Raw genomic sequence first — 20,656 nt, 5'->3', positions numbered from 1 at the left:
AATATTAGTAGTGGGGGGGGTAGGTAAAGGTAGTAGGATTTTATGTTTATGCTTATTTTTGTGTTTAGTGTTTTGTTTCGTAATAAGGGGGGCAAGGGTACACCAATCAGGACTAGTATTAGTAAAAAAAATAGTAACAAGTAAATTGAAATATGGTTAAATATTTAAATTTTCTTACATGGAATGTAAAAGGCCTTGGATCTAACTCAAAGAGGGCTAAGATACAGAGTGTTTTGAATAAAAGTAATAATGATATTGTATTTCTGCAAGAAACTCATCAAAAACAGGAAGGTGTCAATGAACTGAAAGGTAAATGGATTCAAATTTATGAAAAATCATTTGGAACCTCTAAATCTCGAGGCGTGGCAATATTAATTTCAAAAAAGTGTGAATTTCAGATTGAAAAAATAGAAAAAGATACTCAAGGAAGATACTTGATAATACAAGGGAAAGTGAGAGGGGAAGAGATTACGCTTGTAAATGTGTATGCACCTAATGAGCGACAAGAAGAATTTTTAGAAAATATATTGGGAAAGTTGGACAAATTGAGAAAAGGGTCAGTAATATTAGCAGGAGATTTCAATATGGTAATGGATTTGGCGAAAGATAAATCAAAGCTGCAGACTGGGGAAAGGAAATCTAAAACTACAGGTTTTAATAGATTAATAAGTAGAACTGATTTGAAAGATGTATGGAGAGAGTTAAAAGGGGATGAAAGAAGATTTTCTTTCAGCTCACAGGTGCACAACACATATTCAAGGATAGATTATATATTTGTGTCTAATGACTTGCTTCCTAGAGTAAATGAAACAGTTATTGATGTTATACAAATTTCAGACCACGCCAGAGTGAAAATGGAGTTGATGATTAAATGTGATTATAAAGTGGCAAATAGGTGGAAAATGGATACGAGTATATTTAGAAATCCAAACCTAATTGAAAAATTTCAAAAGGATCTATATGAAACATGGGAAATAAATGAGAAAGGGGGAAGTCAAACTAAGGTAATATGGGATGCAATGAAATCTGTGGCAAGAGGGTATGCATGTAAAATGTCATACATGATAAAGAAAAAACAGGGGGAAAGAATACAGGAATTAGAAGATAATATAAAGGAATTAGAAAAGATAGTTATAAAAACTAGGGATAAAAAAGCAATAATAGAATTACAAGCAAAGAGAAAGGAACTGGAAGGAATTCATTTAGAAAAGGTACAAAGAAATTTAATATATTTAAAAAGAAATTATTTTGAATTTAGTAATAAGAATTCTAAATTACTAGCTAATGCGTCTTCTAAAAAAAAGAATAAAAGTAATATAGGAGTAATACAAGATATGAAGGGGGAAAGATGTAATAAAACAAAGGAGAAGCTTGAAGCTTTTCAAATGTTTTATAAAACTTTATATAGCAGTAAAAATCCTTCCACTATAAAAATAGAAGAGTATATTAAAAATAATTTTAATAAAAAAATCTCAGATGATGATAAAAATGTTATGGAGCAGATGATTACGGAAAAGGAAATAGAGGAAATTATAAACAGTTTAAAAGTAGGAAAGACCCCTGGAACAGATGGACTAGGCCCAGAGTATTATAAAGTATTTAAAAAGATCCTTATACCAAAATTAAAAGAGTTATTTAATAAGATATTAAAGGGAGAAGAAATCCCACTTTCATGGAGAGAATCACTTATAGTTTTAATACTGAAACCAGATAAAAATCCTGCAAACATGGATGCATATAGGCCAATATCATTGATAAATCAGGATGCTAAGATATTTACGGCAATAATGGCAAAAAGATTGAATAGTTTTATGTGGAAATATATTGAAAAAGACCAAAATGGATTTATACTTGGTAGGCAAATGTCTGATTTAATGAGGAGGGTACTTAATGTAATGAACTTGGCGAAAGAAAGTAATTCTAAGGCGGGAGTAATATCACTAGATATATTTAAAGCTTTTGATTCAGTGGAATGGGAGTCATTGAAGACATTAATTAAGTATTTAGGGTTTGGATCTAATTTCAATCATATAATTCACCAACTTTATTCTCAGAATACAGCTAAGGTTATAGTGAACGATGGTATAACTGAAACAATATACTTAGGTCGGGGCACTAGACAAGGTTGCCCCCTATCTCCAGTACTTTTTACAATGATAATTGAAATTTTGGCACAGATAATTAGAGAAGATAAACAAATTAGAGGGGTAGATAATAAAGAGAATGGTAAGATAAATTTATTTGCCGATGATACATTATTAATAGTTAATAATCCAGTTGAAACAATTGAAAGGTTGAAAATACATTTGAAGGAATTTGAGAGTATAATGGGATTAAGGATAAACTGGGGGAAGTCCGAATGTTTATTGTTAAACCATTCAGAAGAAGAGGAAAATAAAGTGAAAACAATATTTGAAGGTAAAATAGGAAAGGTTATGAAATATTTGGGGATTAGTATAACTTGGAACCTACAAGAAATAATCAAAATAAATTTGGATAGATTAAAAACAGAGATAACTGGAAGGATAAAGGAATATCAGAAATTAAAAATTTCATGGTTTGGTAGAGTTGCATTATGTAAAATGAAAATAATCCCTAAATTAAATTTTATATTTTGGATGCTCCCTATAAAGATTACAGAAAAACAATTAAAAGAATGGCAGATAATGATAAATTGTTATTGTAATGGAAATAAACGAGGGAGGATTAATAAAAAATTATGGTATGTAGCACAAAAAAAGGGAGGTCTTGGATTACCTAATATAAAATTATACTATGTAGCGAATCAGCTTAGACATATCCCAGATATAATTAAGGATAATAAAAATTTAATTTGGATGGATATGGAGATGGAAGGAATACGAGAAACTGTGGAAAGTATCTTGTTTAAAAAGAAAATTGCAGAAGGGATAAAAAAGATTAAAAATCCGTTTTTAAGAAACATGTTGGAAAATTGGAAGGAATTTAGAGAGGTATTGAGTCCACAGATATCTCCTTTATCTCAGGTAGTTGATTTAAGGAATTTCCCAGAAAATTTAAAAAATTTAAAGAATGTATTAAAAAGCAAACAGATAAGTAGATTAAAAGACTGGACAGAGAAGATAAAAGAAAAAGGGGATATAAAAAAGATATTAGGGGGAGAAGGGTATTCATGGTTAAATCTAATTCAATTAGAAAAGTGGACAAGAGAATGGTATACTAAAGAAGGGAAAGGTAGAAAAATGACAAAATTTGAAGAAATTATAGAAAAAAGATTGAAATCAGAGGAAAAAACAGAAAGAAAAGGAACTGTAAGTCAAATATATAAATTATTAAATCAAGTAGAACAGGGTACTGTAGGGTTAAAAATGCAATGGCAAAATGATTTGGATGAAGAAGTAATAGGAGAAGAATGGGATAAAATATGGGATCAGAGAATTATGAAGAACATGTCAGTAAGGATAAAAGAAAACTGCTATAAAGTAATATGGAGGTGGTATTTAACGCCGGTCAAAATGAATATGATGGATAAAACTGTGTCATCATTATGTTGGAGTTGTAAAAAAGAGAAGGGGACGTATTTACATATGTGGTGGCTATGTGAAAAAAGAAAGAAAGAATGGAAAGTAATATTTAGGGAAATAACTGAAATTATGGGATTGAATATTTCAATGTCCCCAATAACAGCTTTATTGAATTTGAGTAAAGAGCAATTGGTGAATGAAAATAAGGATTTAATAATAATAATGATTACGGCTGCAAGGATAATTATGGCAAGGAATTGGAGAAATGAAAATCAATTTAACCTTGAGGAATGGTATAGAGAATTGTGGGATATGGCTATTAATGATAAACTGACATGCGATATGAAAATAAGCAGGGGCCAAATGAAAAATAATGACTTTAAAAAAATATGGAACGTATTTTTAGAACATGTATTTCGGAGAGGGAGGGGGTATACACCGAGTGAAGAAACACTGAAATTTTGGAATGAAAATGGATGGAAAGAAGTGTAATGCTAGTCCTGAGGGTGATGGGTTCACTGTTATGTTTTGTAATTTATAGTCTCGTAACTTACAGTTTGTTTTTTTGTAGTAGTAGGTATTTTGTATTTTTTAGGTTTTTTTTATTATTATTTTTTGTACTTTTTAATTATAAATAAAAATTAAAATTTAAAAAAAAAAAATAAACTCAATATTTTTGGTATCATCTCCTTGTTTGCTTGCTGTAAAATTGAGCTGAAAAGTCACCTCTAAAGCTGTGAGTGTATTACATACATATAGTTGTTTGGGTTTCTTTTTTGTGTATATAGTCCTATACACAGTTCACTTGATACATAGAATTGGACTATAATTCTATGAACAAAATAGATTTAAGTCCTGACTCAAACGGATTCAATTTCTTAAGTGTTTGAAAGCAGTTCCACACATAAACAATGGAGTGCCTTACTCCTTTGCACTGTTGAAGCCATTTCTGAAGTACCCTGAATTTCAGATTAACAATTATGAAGTAGGGGAACACTCCCTACCTTAATATTGTTGGTTGTACCATGATGTTCACAGGATTTTACTACCTTGCCTGGTTGTCCAGTTTGGGAAAGGGACAAAAAGTCAATCTTCAAAGGCAAAATGGATATTAGAAAGCAGCAGCCAGAAGCTCAAAATGTTATTTGCGCTTGCATATTAGTCATCTTCATCATTCACCCATATTCATGATGATACAGCTCTAGCTGTAAATGGCTAAAATGCATTTGAGTCGAGTGGAATGCCAGCGGCCTGCCTGGTTTTCTGGAAAAAGAGATAGTGGAAGAGTCCAAAGAAAGGTGCTAAGTCAAATGATCTGTGAGCAGTCTGGCAGATACCAAGAGCAACAAACTGAAAGGGAGGGAGGGTGGGCACTGTATCTTCTAAAAGCATGACAACCAGAATTGGTAAGCAAGGTTCCCGTAATGGTGCCATTTCCCCCACCAAAAAATTGACAGCCGGAGTTGCTGGTGTTGTGCATCCTTGGCAGGAAACAGAAGGTGCTCGTGGAAGCTCCCATTATGTGTCTGTGAAGATCAGTCTGGTTCTGCAGAATTTCAGGGAATCCTCTGACCAGGTGTTCCAGTATTCCTCAGCCTGGAACTTGCAGGCAGTAAGGAAAAGATAATCTGTGATATAGTATGCCCAGTTATTATGGACTGTGACAAAAATTAGACAGTAAATACGTTTGATGAGGGAAAAGTATATTCATTTGATCTGTGATGTCAGAGGAGAGCTTTACAAATGCCATGCTGGTTGATCAAACCAACCCAGATTTCTCACTAGAAGCTTATATGGCTAAACTGAGACTATCATAATTTCAACATATAATTAAAACATAGGATTCGCTGGAGGACACAGTAATGTTGGGACACGAAGAAGCCAGTAGAAAAAGCAGAAGTCCTAAGTTGAGATGGATTGACTCAATAAATAAAGCCATGGCCTTTAGTTTGCATAAGCTGAGCAAGACTGTTAATGACAGGACCCTTTGGGGTTATTAGTTCAGAAGGTCACCATAAATCGGAAGCTGCTTGATGGCATAAAACAACAGTATAGAAGATACATAAAATTGGAATAAGAAAGTTTCCAGATAATTGTCTACAGCAACAACATTCACATTTGAAACAAGTTTTTGGATTACTGTAAATTTTACAAATCAGAGTATCCTGGTGAGGAAGATATACAGTGGTGCCTCGCATTACGACGTTAATTTATTCCAGCGAAATTGCTGTAAAACGAAAATGTTGTAATGTGATTTTAAAAAGCCCATAGAAATGCATTAAAACCCAATTAATGCGTTCCTAGGGGCTTGAAACTCACTGTCCAGCGAAGATCCTCCATAGCGCGGCCATTTTCGCTGCCTGTGCAGTGAGGAATCCGTGCCAGAAAAGAGCAGACGGCCATTTTGTTTACCCGGCGGCCATTTTGAAACTGCCGATCAGCTGGCCAAAAATCATCGCTTTGCGATGATCGGTTCCCGAAGCAGGGAACCGATCATCGCAAAGCGAAATTCCCCCATAGGGAACATCGTTTTGCGATCGCAAAAACATTGACGTCTAGCGATTTCATCGTCAAACAAAGCGCCCGTTAAGCAAGGCACCACTGAATTAGAATATACACTTTACAGTTTATGAAGATACCCTTTAAAAGGGGTCAGCACTTGTTTTACACCAAAGGGAGGAGTTTTTTGATGACAAGAATTGAGTATCTCAGTAATAAGATAAATTTGTACTCCCCCCCCCCTTTTTTAAAGAAACCTAAAAACAAAAGAAGAACCCTTTTGGATTAGGTCAAAGAGCCAGCTAGTCCAATGTGTTCTTCACACAGTGACCAAGCACCTGCCTCTGTGAAACCGACAAGCAGCACTTAATAGCAACAGTGCTCTCCAAGTTTCATGCTTTCATATTTAGTTTATTCGCTTTGACCTGGCCATGGAACTGCATTTTACGAGTTAACCGCTGTGGAAACAAAGGTCAGTTGGCTAATGAACAGCATCCTTGCACCTTAAGCCAAGTTAGTTTCAGTTGAAAGAGAGATCCGACAACAAATTAAATTCCCATCTGGCAAGTGTGTAAAAATACATCAAGTACACTTATCACCAATCCTAAGGGGATGTTCTCATGAAATGGAGAGAATTATGATTGGAAAAGGGAATTAATTTTTATTTTATTTTAGAAGTAGGACATTAGGATATCGTCGAGAGGAAATTAACTAAAATGAAATCAAGGTATTGTGGCTTGTGTCTGTAGAAAAATTAATGTTTCTTCTTACTGAGTAGCATTTACGTAAATTATCTTTCTGTTTAATGAGGACTTTTGGGACACACTTGATGTGCAATTGAAAGAGTTGCTTTTAAAAAGCTGTCTGTTTTATGTTTACAAATTATGTGCAGATTAATTTGACTGCTGGTTAATTTTAATATAATCTCACTGTGTTTTTCTTTATTCCAGAGGAGTCAGAATCCTGATTATTAAAATCTGTTTCCACTTTTTTAGAATAATAACCACTTTCTAGTGTAGAATGCAGAATTATGTTAGAAAACTGTAGGAATTTCATATCAATTGTTGCGCAATTGACATTGGACGTGAAAGTATTTATAGTCACATCCACAGGGATTGTATCCCTCCCAGAGCACAAAGCCCTGTTTAAAAGCACCTTTTGAGAAATGATTATACATCTGTCCCCTGTGCCTTTAAACAACCTTTTGAAGAAGCCACTTGCAGGCAGCATGATTAGTGCTGAACTAAAGGTACTGTCTATTTCACTAAAATGTGGGCAAGATGACTAGATAAGCACTTCTTGGCATACTCCTCCCTAAAGGAACTGGAGGTGAGGAATAAGGTCCTCCATGACCATATGTAGCCACTTAGTTTGATTCTGTAGAGTTAATCCATATAGTATGTATATGTGTGTGCATGTGTGGAGAGAGAGAGAGAGAGAGAGAGAGAGAGAGAGAGAGAGAGAGAGAGAGAGATGAAGTTACCAGAACTATTCACTAGAGAGAGCCAGAGACCAGGCTATGTATAACATTTGCTAGAGAAATATATTTTCACAATGTCGTTGCCGTAGATGGCCACTACAGGGAACCAGAGATCACGCTATACATAGCTTTAGCATTTGCTGTAATCTGCATTTTTTAAGCATCCGACTTACGGGGAATAATGCCCCATGGATATGGGGTCCTATTGTATTTTTTTTTTTGAATGTGAGGGGTTGTTTCTCAAATCATGGATCTGCTTAATTCAATACTGGCTGAAATCTTGTTGCTTAGCATAATGAGTTGGTCTACAGTAGGCCCATTGAATCAATGAAGATTTGGTGAGCCAACACCTCTGTTAGTTCCTTTGATTCAAATGGGACTACTCAAACTTCCACTTACAATGCTAAAGTAAGTTGCGAGTAGGCCCATTTGGAACAGTGGCATTTACAGAACAGTTGACTGAGCAAATCCCCACTGATTCCATGGGCATATGTTGTGGTGTGGTTTACTATGCTGAGCAACAGGATTTCAGCCACTGTGATGGGCTCACCAAGGGGACCATCCATGCTGCCTGACACCCTTTTAACCAGAGATGCCAAGGCCTGAACCTACAACTTTCCACGTGGAAAGCGGGAACTGTGCCATTGGATGATGTCCCCTCCAACCACACTGTACTGCTCTTAAACATACACTTTATATATATTTTCCTTTTGTTCTATATGTTTTTCACTTATAGTACTATTTTCTCTGATTTATCCAGTAATCTGGCAAGCATGACTACTTAGTGATCCTATCAAGTGATCTCCATTACTGTAATAATATTGTTGTTCTTAATTGAAATAGTGTGGTGTTTGACACTAGAAATAATGAAATCCATTGTCACTTTTTTTGGGCTAGAAAGAAGTCAGTTGTAAAGAAACGCCTCCGGCTTAAAGACAAGGGGAATCCATGAATGACTCAACAGGGCTCAGCAGTGCCCTGACTGTCAATATCATTAATGGAGGCAATAAAAAGAAAGGAGGGAAGGAAAAAAGGAAAGGATGGTAATAAGGAGGCTAAGCAAAATTGACACAAGGATGGCAGTGACATGGACTTGAAAAATCTGAAGCAAAGCAAAAAGTGAAGAGAAAAGCCCAAAAGAGCCAACATCAATTAAAATGAACTGATTAATGAGAAACTTCACTGCAATGCTTGGCTGTGCAGTTGCTCCTGTGATCTCCAGCTTGCAGTTGCACAAGTTAGAAATACCGTATTGAACACAAAGGGGCTTCCATGTGCACAAGGAGGTCATGCATACTCCGTTGAGATGGTCTCCTTGTGCTGTTGGTTAAAAAAAGGCAACACTACACACAGTGAGCTATTGCATGCACAGAAGAAACAAACAAACATGATAATGACATAACAAATGAAAAATCCACACATTATGAAGCCTGTTTTGCAGTGGTGGGTATAGGGTGGCCACATGTCCCCTTTTAGGGAGCATGGTCCTTCCATTTGAAGCTGAATTCACACCCTCCTTTGTGGTGAGTGTCCCTGGCCAAACAGGGCTTGGAGCCCAGGTCTCCTGATTCTGCATCTGCCACGGTGTGCACTCCACCACAGTGGCTATCAGATGATATGTTAATTAGATCAGTAAAATCTCAAGAACAGACTGATTTTGCATCCTGCAGAACTCTTCCTCAGGGTGGACTTTGCAAATCTTATTGGGGGAGGGGGACTCTCCAAAATCATCTTGCTCAGACATTGAGGTTTGGCTGTTATAAATAATGAAGTTATGAAATCAGTGGCTCCCAGCCTGTTTTGAGTCGCATCCCCTTTTTATAATAGCCAGGTAATCTGTGACCTACCACCACCACCAAATATGCATCAAAAGGAATTTTTAATGGGGATGAAGTCATCCCTTCTCAGAAAGTGGAGGCTTCTTTATTCCCCAAAGGGCTTGTTTCACATACGTATATATATAACATGCTGATTTTAACATCCCACTCTGAAAGGTCAAGGAAATAATTATTTAGCAGTTCAGGTGCATACCAGGTGATTTGCGATGCTGCCAACCCCCCCAAAAAACACTTTGAGACACCCCCCCCTTGGGGTTCACACACCCCAAGTAGGGAAACACTGAGTTAGATCTTTGTGTGTCTTTGACTGGTAAGTGTATTTAATCATTTTTAAATGAAATAGTTCTGGTGGAAGGTCCTTGTGTAAGAAAAGACACAAATTGCATGCATTAATATAACTACTGATGCACAGCAGGAAGGTTATGGCACGGCATGTCAGTTGTCTGTGAACTTTAGATGTGAGGTCAGTCCCAGAAGTGAATATTCAGAAAGCATCTTTCAGACCGTTCCTCTAAAATAATTGATCATGATGCACAGCTACAGTGAGCTCTGTTTATTTTCTTTCTTTATATATATTCAGTTTCAGTAAACTGGAGAAAATAAAAGGCACAGGGCATCTCAGAGAGTTAATAAACAGTATGCATTATTTCTTGACTTGATTTATATCTCATCTTTCTTCCAGTGCTGAGCCCAAGGGTGGTGATCTAGTCATTTCTTCACAGAAAAGAGGAGGACAATTTGACGTTAAATTTGCATGTGCTGATTTAAAATAAAGTATACAGATATCATCACAATTAGACATTCCTGATGTAATTTAAGGGGAAGTGCACTTCTGCTCACCATATTAAACAATTGTGTGACTTGGGGTGCAGCATTGAAAAAGAGATTGGAGGTAAATCTCTGCTCTACTAGCATGCATCGGGCAGCCTTTTATTAGAGGCGCTGACTGAAGGGATAAACAGAGTGATGCCTGGAGACCATAGGCTGCCTTGCAAATTCCACTGTAGTTTTTTTAATGAGTATGCATTGCTTGAGGAAACTCATATGCTGCTAAGAACTCCAAATATGAGCAATTTTGTTGGTAATAATTTGGTAGATGCCAAATTTGTGTTCTATAGTGATATGCCTGTCTGAAGGAGGATAGTGATAGCTTTTTAGTAAAATTATCTTTTTATCTTTGCCCTGGCTGTAGCACTGAGAGAAGATTTACTGTAGTGTTCAGTGACAGGATGTACATTTATGATTATGTTCTCCAGCCAGACTCCTTCAGTCAAAGTTAAAACTATGTTTACAACTTGTACCCGTTAGTGTAATCTGTTCTTGTAAGAAGGGCATATGTGGTATGTCAGGATATTACTGTACAGTACTGTATATGGAAATCATGATTTCAATTGCATATTGAAAGCCACTCCATGGTAAATTGATCTAATTAATACATTGGTTTGAGGCTGCTGAAGGAGTAGGTGGCTGCTGGCAGGATCATCCCCCAAGGAGCTACACCAAAGCAGGGGGCCATCCCTTCAAGGGAGCTACTTAGAGGTGTCAAAAGGCCCAGAGTCAGTGCCTTGTTTAAATGAACTGAGGAAGAAGAGTTTAATTCCACTGCTGCTCTAATAGGCCAGGAAGATGCATTTAGGAGAGTGGAGACACTGTGTGGAGTGATGGAGCCCCTATTCAGGTAAATACGGCCAAAGAGAGAGAAAGGAAGAGATTCCAATCTGACTGGGACAAGGAAAGGAAGGCAAGGGGAAGTCTGTCTTGAGCAGCTGTGCCCACCAGGTTGCTCTGCAATGCAGCAGAGCAGGGCTGAAAGACAGGGAGATGGTGCGACTGCAGCCTAAGCCAAACGCTCCATCCAGCAGTCAGCCCATGTTAAATGGATTCTGCTGCAGCTAAGTGGTCAGAACTGCATAGGGATTCTGTTAGCGTACTGTCCACCCAGCTGCCCTCCTCAAGCTACCTGGGGCAATCTCTAATGTGGCATCGAGTTACCCCAAGCTTTTCCAAACTGTGCAAGGTCTCCTTCAACAGAGTGTACTGGGCAGGGAAGGAGAGAGCAGTCAGGTGCTCACTGTAACATTTTTCCTTATGTTTTACAGTCAATGTCTGTCAGATTCATCTTGATATGGACTCTTGGTAGTAGGGCAAGTCCTGCTGATGTAACCCAGTGACCGCTTGTCCTTTTAGTTGAGATTCTTGTTAGCTTGTAGATATTGAGAATGGAGACAGAACGCTTGATCCTTGCCCCTCCTGCCTCATGGAATCTGCCAAAGTGAGACTGATGCCATGGCTAAGGGAGGTGATAAATACTACCTTAAAGGAACAGTTGACCCCTTCCTGCCCAAAAGAAGCTGTCTTGAAAAGATTGGGAAAGAAACTTACCCTTGACCCAGAAGTTTTTATCAACTATAAGCCGTGGCCGTTGCTGTCCCTGAATTATTTTGTTTCTGCCTGAAGCAGCTGAGAGAGGTCACTCAGAGGTTTGGAGTGGAGTGTCACCAATATGGCACCCAGCTATGCTGCTCCTTGTCCCTAACATGGAAGAAGCCATCAGGGCCCTTGAACATTGCCTGAGCTCAATAATAGACTGGCTGGGGTTGAGCAAGCTGAAACTAAATTCTGATAAAAGAAAGGTATTGCAGATCAATGGAAAGACTGATTCAGGAAATGGGATTCAACCTGTTCTAGAAAGGTTGAACTGCGCACACTGGTCAGGTTCATAGTCTGGGGGTGTTCCTTGACCCTGCCCTGTTGCTGGATTCCCAGGTAGTAGGGACAAGGAGTGCCATCACACATTTTTGTGTGATGCTCCAGCTGCAGCCTTTCTTGAGTAGCAACAGTCATCTATGCCTCAGTTATGTAAATCTTGCATTGACTACTGTAATGCACTGTATATGGTGCCACCCTTGATCTGGGATCTTCAATTGATGCAACATGCAGTTGCTATTGGTACTATTACTATGTGGTAGGTAGGCTGATAAACTGTGCAGGGTATTATGATCACATAACCCCGATACTGAAGGACCTGCTTTTGACATGCCAACTCTTGTCATTTAAGAAGGATGATATACAGTAAGTGATTACAAACAATGAAAAAGTTCTGCTCCTGGAGGGCTTGGCACATGTTAGAGTTTACTGTCCCTTGTTCACAGTACAGCACACAAGACTACTGAGGTCCATTTTGGAACAATTCCCTGGAAGATCTGATCAAGATACTGTATTTTTCGAGCCATAAGACACACCTGGCCATAAGATGCACCTACCGGAGGAAGGAAAAAAGGCATCAGGGACAGGGAGCCGCCAGCTCCCTTACCGCCCCAGCCAGCTCATCATCTTGTCAGTTGTCCCTTTTTTGGGGTGGAGGGAGTGTGTCGTATGGAGCAAAAAATATGGTAAATGTATGGTACTACTTTCAGATATTGATAGATTTATCACATTGTGAATGGCAAGGTTTGTTACCATAACTCATAAATACAAAGCCTACATGGTCTACTCTAATAAAATGGACAGTTAAACTAATTGCTTTACTCAGAGTCCTTCCTAACTGAATCACCATTCTGTGATTAAACTTCCTGAAAACTATAATTATTGGCATTTTATCCTTAAATACACTAAGTTTGCAGAATATAAACAAAAATCAAACCTCAATTCAAATCCCTTTGAATTGTATTGTGTTGAGTTGTTTTTATCATGTAATTTGCCATGACCTCTGTGCCAAAGTGATAAAACCAAAGAGATGATGCACTCTTCCTGGGTTTTTTCCCCAGGCTTCCTCTCATTAAGTGTATTTTAAAAGTCTTTCTAAACGTATATCAAGTAAATAATTTAGAGTGGGCTGAAAGGGAGGAGCTTGGGGCCATCATAAGATTCAGACTTCATAAGAGTGGAACAGAAGCAGTTCAGTTTATAATTATGAAATACAAGAGGAAGAAATCAGCTGAACTTGGTGATGGGTAGATATGCGTTGGGGGCAGGGAAAAGGAGAAGAAATTGCTCTAGTACCTATTATTCTTCAGTAGACAACTTTGATTATTGCAGTCGGCATAGGATTATTATTGCAACATAACTTCTGTGTCTCAAAGTTGAAGGAAATTTCCCAAGTGATTTCTTTGCTGGAAGCTGGTATAAAGGGGTGACGGGTTCCCAGTGTAGTCAGTGGAGGATTTGGTCGAAATAAGGATCACAATATACGTGTGAAATGATAATCATGAAGATAATTCATTTTAAAGGTTGATCAGTGTCTGTTAGAGAAAGTTTGTTCTTAAGGGAGTCAGAGATAAAAGTTGAAATCCTGTTTTGCAAGTTGTGACTCGCAACTTTCATCATGTCATTCATCTGCAGCCGGATGATTCATTTAATGCCTCCCACATGACTGTGGCATAGCTGTTGACTTCTTACACGTTACAAGTTGCAATTTGTGAAACAGGATTTCAGCCAAAGTTGTGTTTTTTTCCCTTCTACCCCATAGCTCCTTTAATTCATGACCAGAAATTCAACCTCTGCTTCAATCTCCTTTCCTTGCCACTCCTGTTTCTTCCTATTTTGAATACTATATTTTGGATAGATGTCTAAAGTTAATGGACCTTTAGGAACCACTTCCTGAGGTGTAGTGGTGTGTTCCACTGTGTGTAAAGAGAAAAACAGCAATAAAGTACATGACCAGAAAACACTTTAATGACTGAATGTTTGTATGCACATCTGGGTCTATGAAAATGTCTGCCTGAATCTAGGCATGTATATATGTGAATGCATACATAAATACACACATACGGTTAGCAAGACCTTCACTTTCACATCCACCGACAACCTCTGGTGCCCCACCACTTGCAACAGGCATCTGCTGCCACTCCATAACGTAGTTCCTATGTTTGAGGACTAAGCTCAGGCAATTGTATTATTACCTTGCCCACATACTTTTCTGAAAAGGAAAATAAGCATGTGTGCATTAAAAAACCAAAGAAAAGTTAAATACAGTAAATGCCAAATCTTTAAACTTGGTAAAGTGGCTTTCATTGTGATACATGTTATGTACAGTACCTATATTTCTCCACTTCTAATGAAATGTCTAGAAAAGGAAGATATATATTTTGCCTGCCAGGAAAATATATTGTCATCATTGAATTTTTCTTTATTAGAGTATTCAAAGCAACTCTAAGGCTTTATCTTTTAGTGCTTTTCAGTACATACTAAGTGTTTCAATGCTCTCTGTTCATTTGCGAATAAAATTAACCATTTGGAGCTGAAAGCATCTAGGTGGGAGCACGCCATTAATTGCATCTCACCAAATATGTGTTTTACTTGTTTCCCTCCCTCTCTGTAAACCTCAGCTCTGTACATTATGCTGATGTCAATGCAAGTACCAAATGTACATGCCTTTTTGCCGGGAAAATTGATGCTGTAATGTGAACAGGCTCCCAGTTATTATTCTGTCTTGATAATCCAACAGTGATGTAATGTATGGACTGCTCAGCAGGTGGAGAGTATGTTTCACTAACTTAGCCAACATAGTGTGGTGTGGTCCAATCAGTGCTAGACTTAGTCAGGGTTTACATTTTCTCTGTGTGTTTAAACTGACTGGGCCTGAGAGACGGAGCGTGTCCATAGATAACTATGCGAGTCTAAACCAGTGTCGTTTTTTTAACTAGGATTCCCAGCTAGCAGCTGGAATTAGAAATGTATCAGGCAGGATACACTAATTTGTTGACCAGGTAAAAGAAATGTATACATACTGATCTATACATACTAACATCAGATTTTTAATATTTAGTATAGTGCAGTATTCTAGTAAGCGTAGGAAAGCAACAAGGGCACCGTCTCCAGGTTATGCAGCTGGTGGCAGCATCAGGGACTTATTCTGGACTGGAGTTGAGCATCACTTAATTAAAACTTGGTTCAGATGTCCCGACGGTAGGATGGGGATTAAAGGGCTTGCTTATCCTTAATCCTACCAGTCTGTTTACTGGATTAGAGTATAAATATGTTTTACACATGAGCGGCATTTCTTTGAAAACCAAACTAAGAAGTCAAGTAGTTGCAGATTTAGCCATTTCAGTTTCAACCCACGGTATTAGTCACACTGAAGAGAAATTTATTTGAAATGGACCCTGGAAATTACAGTGCCAGGAAGCTAAAAGGATCACATTGCTTCTCCATGTCTCACCCATCAGAGGGTACAAACAAGAACACCACAGCAGACATAGCATAACTCTTACCGATCTAGATTTGAATTTTTTTTTTATGCATCAGAAAATGGATTCTGCTATATTACTTATCTTACATGTTGTGCCAATAGCGTACAATTCCGTGTTTGACATGGCAGCTATGAAATTTGGAAATAGCCCCATGAAGCACCTTTAGGAAAGATACTGAGATTCCCCGATATTAGGTTGTGTGGTTCATGTTCCAACAGACTCCCCCAACCTGTGACCAAAACAGACACCCAAGTACAGATGTTGAGACCCTGAGTCTCTATAAAATGATTTTCTGAAGAGGGAGACAGAATTCCTCTAGATCATGTTGACTGGCCCCACTTGACCATTGAGACCTGTTTGTGCTTCACTGAATAACCACATGGACAAACCTGAAATAAAACTATCCCCCTCCCCCAGTTCCCCACCTAGGTTTTAGTAATATATGCCAGACAGCTGTGCCACCCCCCATCAAATGAAGGATGATGGACATTTGGTATTCATCACCAACATGGCCTAAACTGACAGAGCAACCTGTAGGATTAGAGGTTGAAGAACTCACAGAAGCTTCACCACTTAATTGTCTCATGTGGCCAATCTAACGTCCAGGCCTCCCTCTGCCTGTTGCATTTGTAAGAAGAGTAGATTAGACCATTCTAATTTATCAGCAACCACACTAGCTAGAAATGCATTTCATTCCAGCATCACCCGACTAAGAATATTTAGTGCACGACTAAAACACATTTTAAATGCAAGAACAACACTGACTTAGAGCTAGTTGGTAAAAATTAAAATACAATAATAATTATGTGCCCATCAAGTTGATTCCAATATATGGTGAACCCTTCCAGGGTTTTCTAAGTAGAGACTACTCAGAAGTGGTTTCCCATGCCCTTCTTCTGGGGATGCTCTGGGACTGTGCAGCTTGCCCAAGGCTGCAAAAGCTAGCTGTATTCACAGGAGGCACAGTGGTGGGAATGGAACGCCCAACCTTTGGCTCTGCAGCTAGAGATCTAACTCACTGAGCTCTTGTGCATCAACTATGTAATGAATTTCCTGTAAACAGCCTAGTGATATAAAATAATTGGATAAATGGTGGAGTGCATATTCACAACTGATAAATAAGTCCTCAAAAATAGATAGTACTACAATCTAAGAATAATGTTCGGATGTTAGAGTATGCAGTATATCCTCCAGACAGCACCCCAGGGGTGTGGGCGTGTGGGCGTGGGTGGGTGTAGAATTGGCTATGGCTCCTGCACTTCCATCCTGTGTCAAAGAAAAAAGGAGGAAAATGCACTCTATATAATATCACAAATTTATCTCTTTAATCTAGCATAGTGCTAGGAAAATATTTTTTAATAGGATAATATATTTTTAAATTATAATGCTAGAGTAGATGAAAATAGAGAAAGGGGAGGGGTTTCTTTGCCATTTCTTTCGGTGCCACAATCCACCAAATATGGCGCAGGATTATCACCTCAGATAACACTGCCCACAGCTCTGTTTTGGGTGTGGACTCACCACACACACACACACACACACAGAGAGAGAGAGAGAGAGAGAGAGAGAGAGAGAGAGAGAGAGAAATAGTTAAAGTTTCAGAGTTGTTAGGGATATGCAGAAATGTTCTTTTCTGCATGGTTTCTGCTTTGACTCAGCATCTTTTTTAAAATATTTGCCATGTGTCCCTGATATTCATGGTTTTCCAAACAATTTCAGTGCATATGGCAGTCAAGATGCATTTTACTCCAGCTAAAACTATTGAGAACAGTAGATCACAGCTAACAAATACATGCAAATGCATTGTGGTTTGTGCTGTAATTTCACTCCACTGTATCTCCTTGTCATGTTATGAGAACACAGTCACATTTTCATAATGGAAGAAGAATCAAGTTGGCTCATAATAGGCATATGCTCTCTCTCCCACCCACCCCCACCCCTTATGGGTCTGCAAATGTTTTTGTTTTTTTGGCTTATTTGGATGCAAATATGGACTGGGCACCATATGGCTGAACAGCTGCCAAATGTCTTATCTTTTTATCCTCCCCTAGACTTCAGTGGAGTGCACTTGCAAGGGCTGAAATAACCTTTAAATGGCAAGCCATGCCCCTCTAGTGTAATGACAACGTAACGCTAGACTGTTTTTACATGGATTTCCCTTCCTGAAAGGGTAATGTTAGGGGTGTGGGCTGCATGACTGCTAGGATATCAGAATACAGTAGTTCCTGATAATTGGCCGTACCAATAGAGTAACAATAGTTGCACTGGTAACACAAACTGGTGACACACCAGCATCTTTAAGTGCCTTGTGGATTCCTTTACTCTCACCGTAACCAGCAGAAGCACAGTATATTGATCAGGATAATAAAATCTATAGAAAAAAATTATATAATATAAATGAAACCATCCATATTTGGCTAAATGTGCATTATTTGTATAATTCACTTATATTGCTAATCCAAGCTTTTCTGAGATGTGTTTTCTGTATCAGCATACTCTTCCCCATTTCAGATAGGCAGGCAGGCCTTTTTCTAATTAACACCTTTCAAAATGTTAAAAAAACGGGTACACATGCTGTGTGAAAGTTTGGCAAACTTTCCAGCTTAAGTTGAAAACTATCTCAGTTCTTCCACCACCCGGAAAAGCTGGAATGACTACAAAAGGGTAGGACTCCAGCCAGCTAAGAGGCCGAAAATCAAGCTCCCTTCTGTCCCCCAAGACTTTGTGAATCCTGACTATCCACACCGTGAAACATAAGTGCACCCTTTACTCTCTTACCTGGCAGTTGTTGGTGAGAACCATTGTTTACATCTATGTTGTCCCAAAGTTTTTCATAGAGCCATGCTGCATGTGAAGTGAGGGAGAAGGAGGAGATGGGGAAACTCCTCCCTGTGGGCTCTTACTCATGGTTGTACCACTGTTGGTTGCTAGGCACAGCAGAATGTTGTTTGGGAGGCCAGGCAGGGAGGCTCTGAGAGTGCTCCAAGGCTGGCTGGAACATGTGGGATGGTTGCTGGAAATTCATTGCCAAGATTTTGAGCCAAGGTGAAGAGCAGTTCCAGAACTAGCAAAATGTGCAAATTGTTTAAGCAAACTTTATCAAGTATGTTTTTGAGCCTCATTAGGGGAAATGCACAAGGCTTCTAGAAAAGTCCCACTTGTTCTATCTGTTTTCCATACTGCAAATTTTAGCAGATTTGCCTTGCCTCTTTAAATAAGAAAGAAGATTCAGAACCCAGTCCTTCATGTTATGCACAACTGCCTCTTATCAAAGGGAATTTAAGAAAGTAGTATCTTAGGATTCTCCGGAATCAAAAGTTTTCTTATTTTTCTGAGGGAAATGCCCAGTTTCTTCAATATTTAGGGGGGAAATAGTTTTTTTCTGAAAAGAAGCAAGCAAGTGTGACTGCTTTGAGGCATGCTACCTTTTTGCTGACTATTTATTCTACATTCTTTCAGTACATCCGGCATTAATTGAAAAATCGAAAACCACAGAATGAGGTCAAACACGTTGACAAACAAATGATTAATTTCCCACGGAAGCAAGGAATTGGATCCTTGGTGAATATTTGCTGTCATCACGGTAAGAGTTTCGTGTTAATTATTCATTGACATCTGCAGGATTGTTGCCAACATGTAGAGAAATACTGTGACCCTTATTGTCAAACAAAATTGTGTATCAAACAGTTTTTGCTTTATGGAAGAAAGGTGGCTAACAAAGGAAGCAACAGAAATGAATGGGTGGTCTCAAGGACTCCAAAGCATGAGGGTGGGTGGAAAATCCTTCTCTGTTTAGTAGCAGATACAGAACATCCTTCCCACAGACATCCAGTGTTAAAGGAGACACATGCAAAATTGCATTTTTCCAACAGAAATATGGGGAATGGTGGGAGAAACATTTATACCTCCCCCTCCCCCTCAAAAATATTCCTTCATCTGCTGCTTTCCTTTCTACTGTGTCTTTTTCGCTATATGAGTAAGTACTGCTGGGCATTAATGGAGATAAATCACAATGTTCATTGTGGAACCACCTTTTTGATTCTGCTCATAGCTTTGAGTGGAAGAACTGATGCCTCTTCTAAAGTAGCGTAATGTGGAAGCAGCTTTATATCCTCCCTTTCTCTCCCTCCCTTATTTATTCTCTTTCCTTATTTTAGTATGCTTTCATTAAAATGTTGGATTTTGACATTCCTTGAAAAATGAAGGTGAAAAAGCATTTTTGGCTTTTATTGAGTGCTGAGTACTAACGGTTACAGCTACTTCTGCAAAATCCATCTGAGAAAATGTTGACTGAGAAGGCTTTTCCCTTTCTCTCTTGGAATATAGGACTGAAGCAAATAATACAGATCTGTACAAGGGGTTCTCTAGGGCAGGAAACAAATGAAATGTCTGTCAGTTGTCCGCCATTCTCCTACTTAGACTGATATGGATTTAGTAAAATAAAATCTAATGGGTTTTCTCTTACCTTTGTGCATCAGGAACCATTAAAATAGCCTCACTCCTGTACATGTGCCATGCTGTTTTCTCTTCATTCTATTTTATCTACCAGAGTGGGCACACTCACTGTAAGACTTAATGTGAGAGAGACTGAGCAAGAGAATTACCTCAGTTCTCCGTTTTGTTATTCTTTTTGCTATTGTTTTGTTCACAATACATTTTTTTTCTTTCTAATTTGTCCCTTATAGCCTGTGACTACAAGAAGGGCCTTTTTTCAAATATTGTGTGGATTGTATGGGGAAATCTGTCGTAATTTCACAACAATACATTTTATTTTTGCTTCCAGTTTTCCCCTCAAAGTCTCTGGTCCCAAGAATCTGTGCTCCTTCAAGTGAAACAAAGCACAGTGTATTTGATACACTCTACAGTGGACCCTCGACTTACAGACGGCTCGACTTACAGACTTTTCGAGTTACAGACTTCTCTGGCTGCAAAATTTAGATTCGACTTGCAGCCAGAGAATCGACTTACAAACCAGAAAAAATCCAAAATGGAATAACAATAGAATAAAAACCACTGGTTGTGGGATTAATCGGTTTTCAGTGCATTGTAGGTCAATGGAGATTGAATTTACAGACTTTTCGACTTGCAGCCACCATTCCAATACGGATTAATTCCTTAAGTAGAGGGTCCACTGTAATAAACTCA

The 20,656-nt window shown here is 38.4% G+C and overlaps 1 protein-coding gene across 8 annotated transcripts in view; it reads left to right on the top strand.

Annotated features, from left to right (window-relative positions):
• The window catches only part of GULP1 (GULP PTB domain containing engulfment adaptor 1), a 196,557-nt gene that overhangs the window by 73,385 nt on the left and 102,516 nt on the right, over positions 1-20,656 (top strand). For all 8 annotated transcript variants that reach the window (XM_072981322.2, XM_072981324.2, XM_072981311.2 and 5 more), the window contains exon 2: positions 18,971-19,094. The gene's annotated coding sequence lies outside the window, so the exon portion shown is untranslated. The remainder of the gene's footprint in view (positions 1-18,970; positions 19,095-20,656) is intronic.

The sequence above is a fragment of the Pogona vitticeps genome, chromosome 1 (assembly GCF_051106095.1).
Source record: "Pogona vitticeps strain Pit_001003342236 chromosome 1, PviZW2.1, whole genome shotgun sequence".
NCBI classification, from domain to species: domain Eukaryota; kingdom Metazoa; phylum Chordata; class Lepidosauria; order Squamata; family Agamidae; genus Pogona; species Pogona vitticeps.
This window is presented reverse-complemented; position numbering and strand designations above follow the sequence as displayed.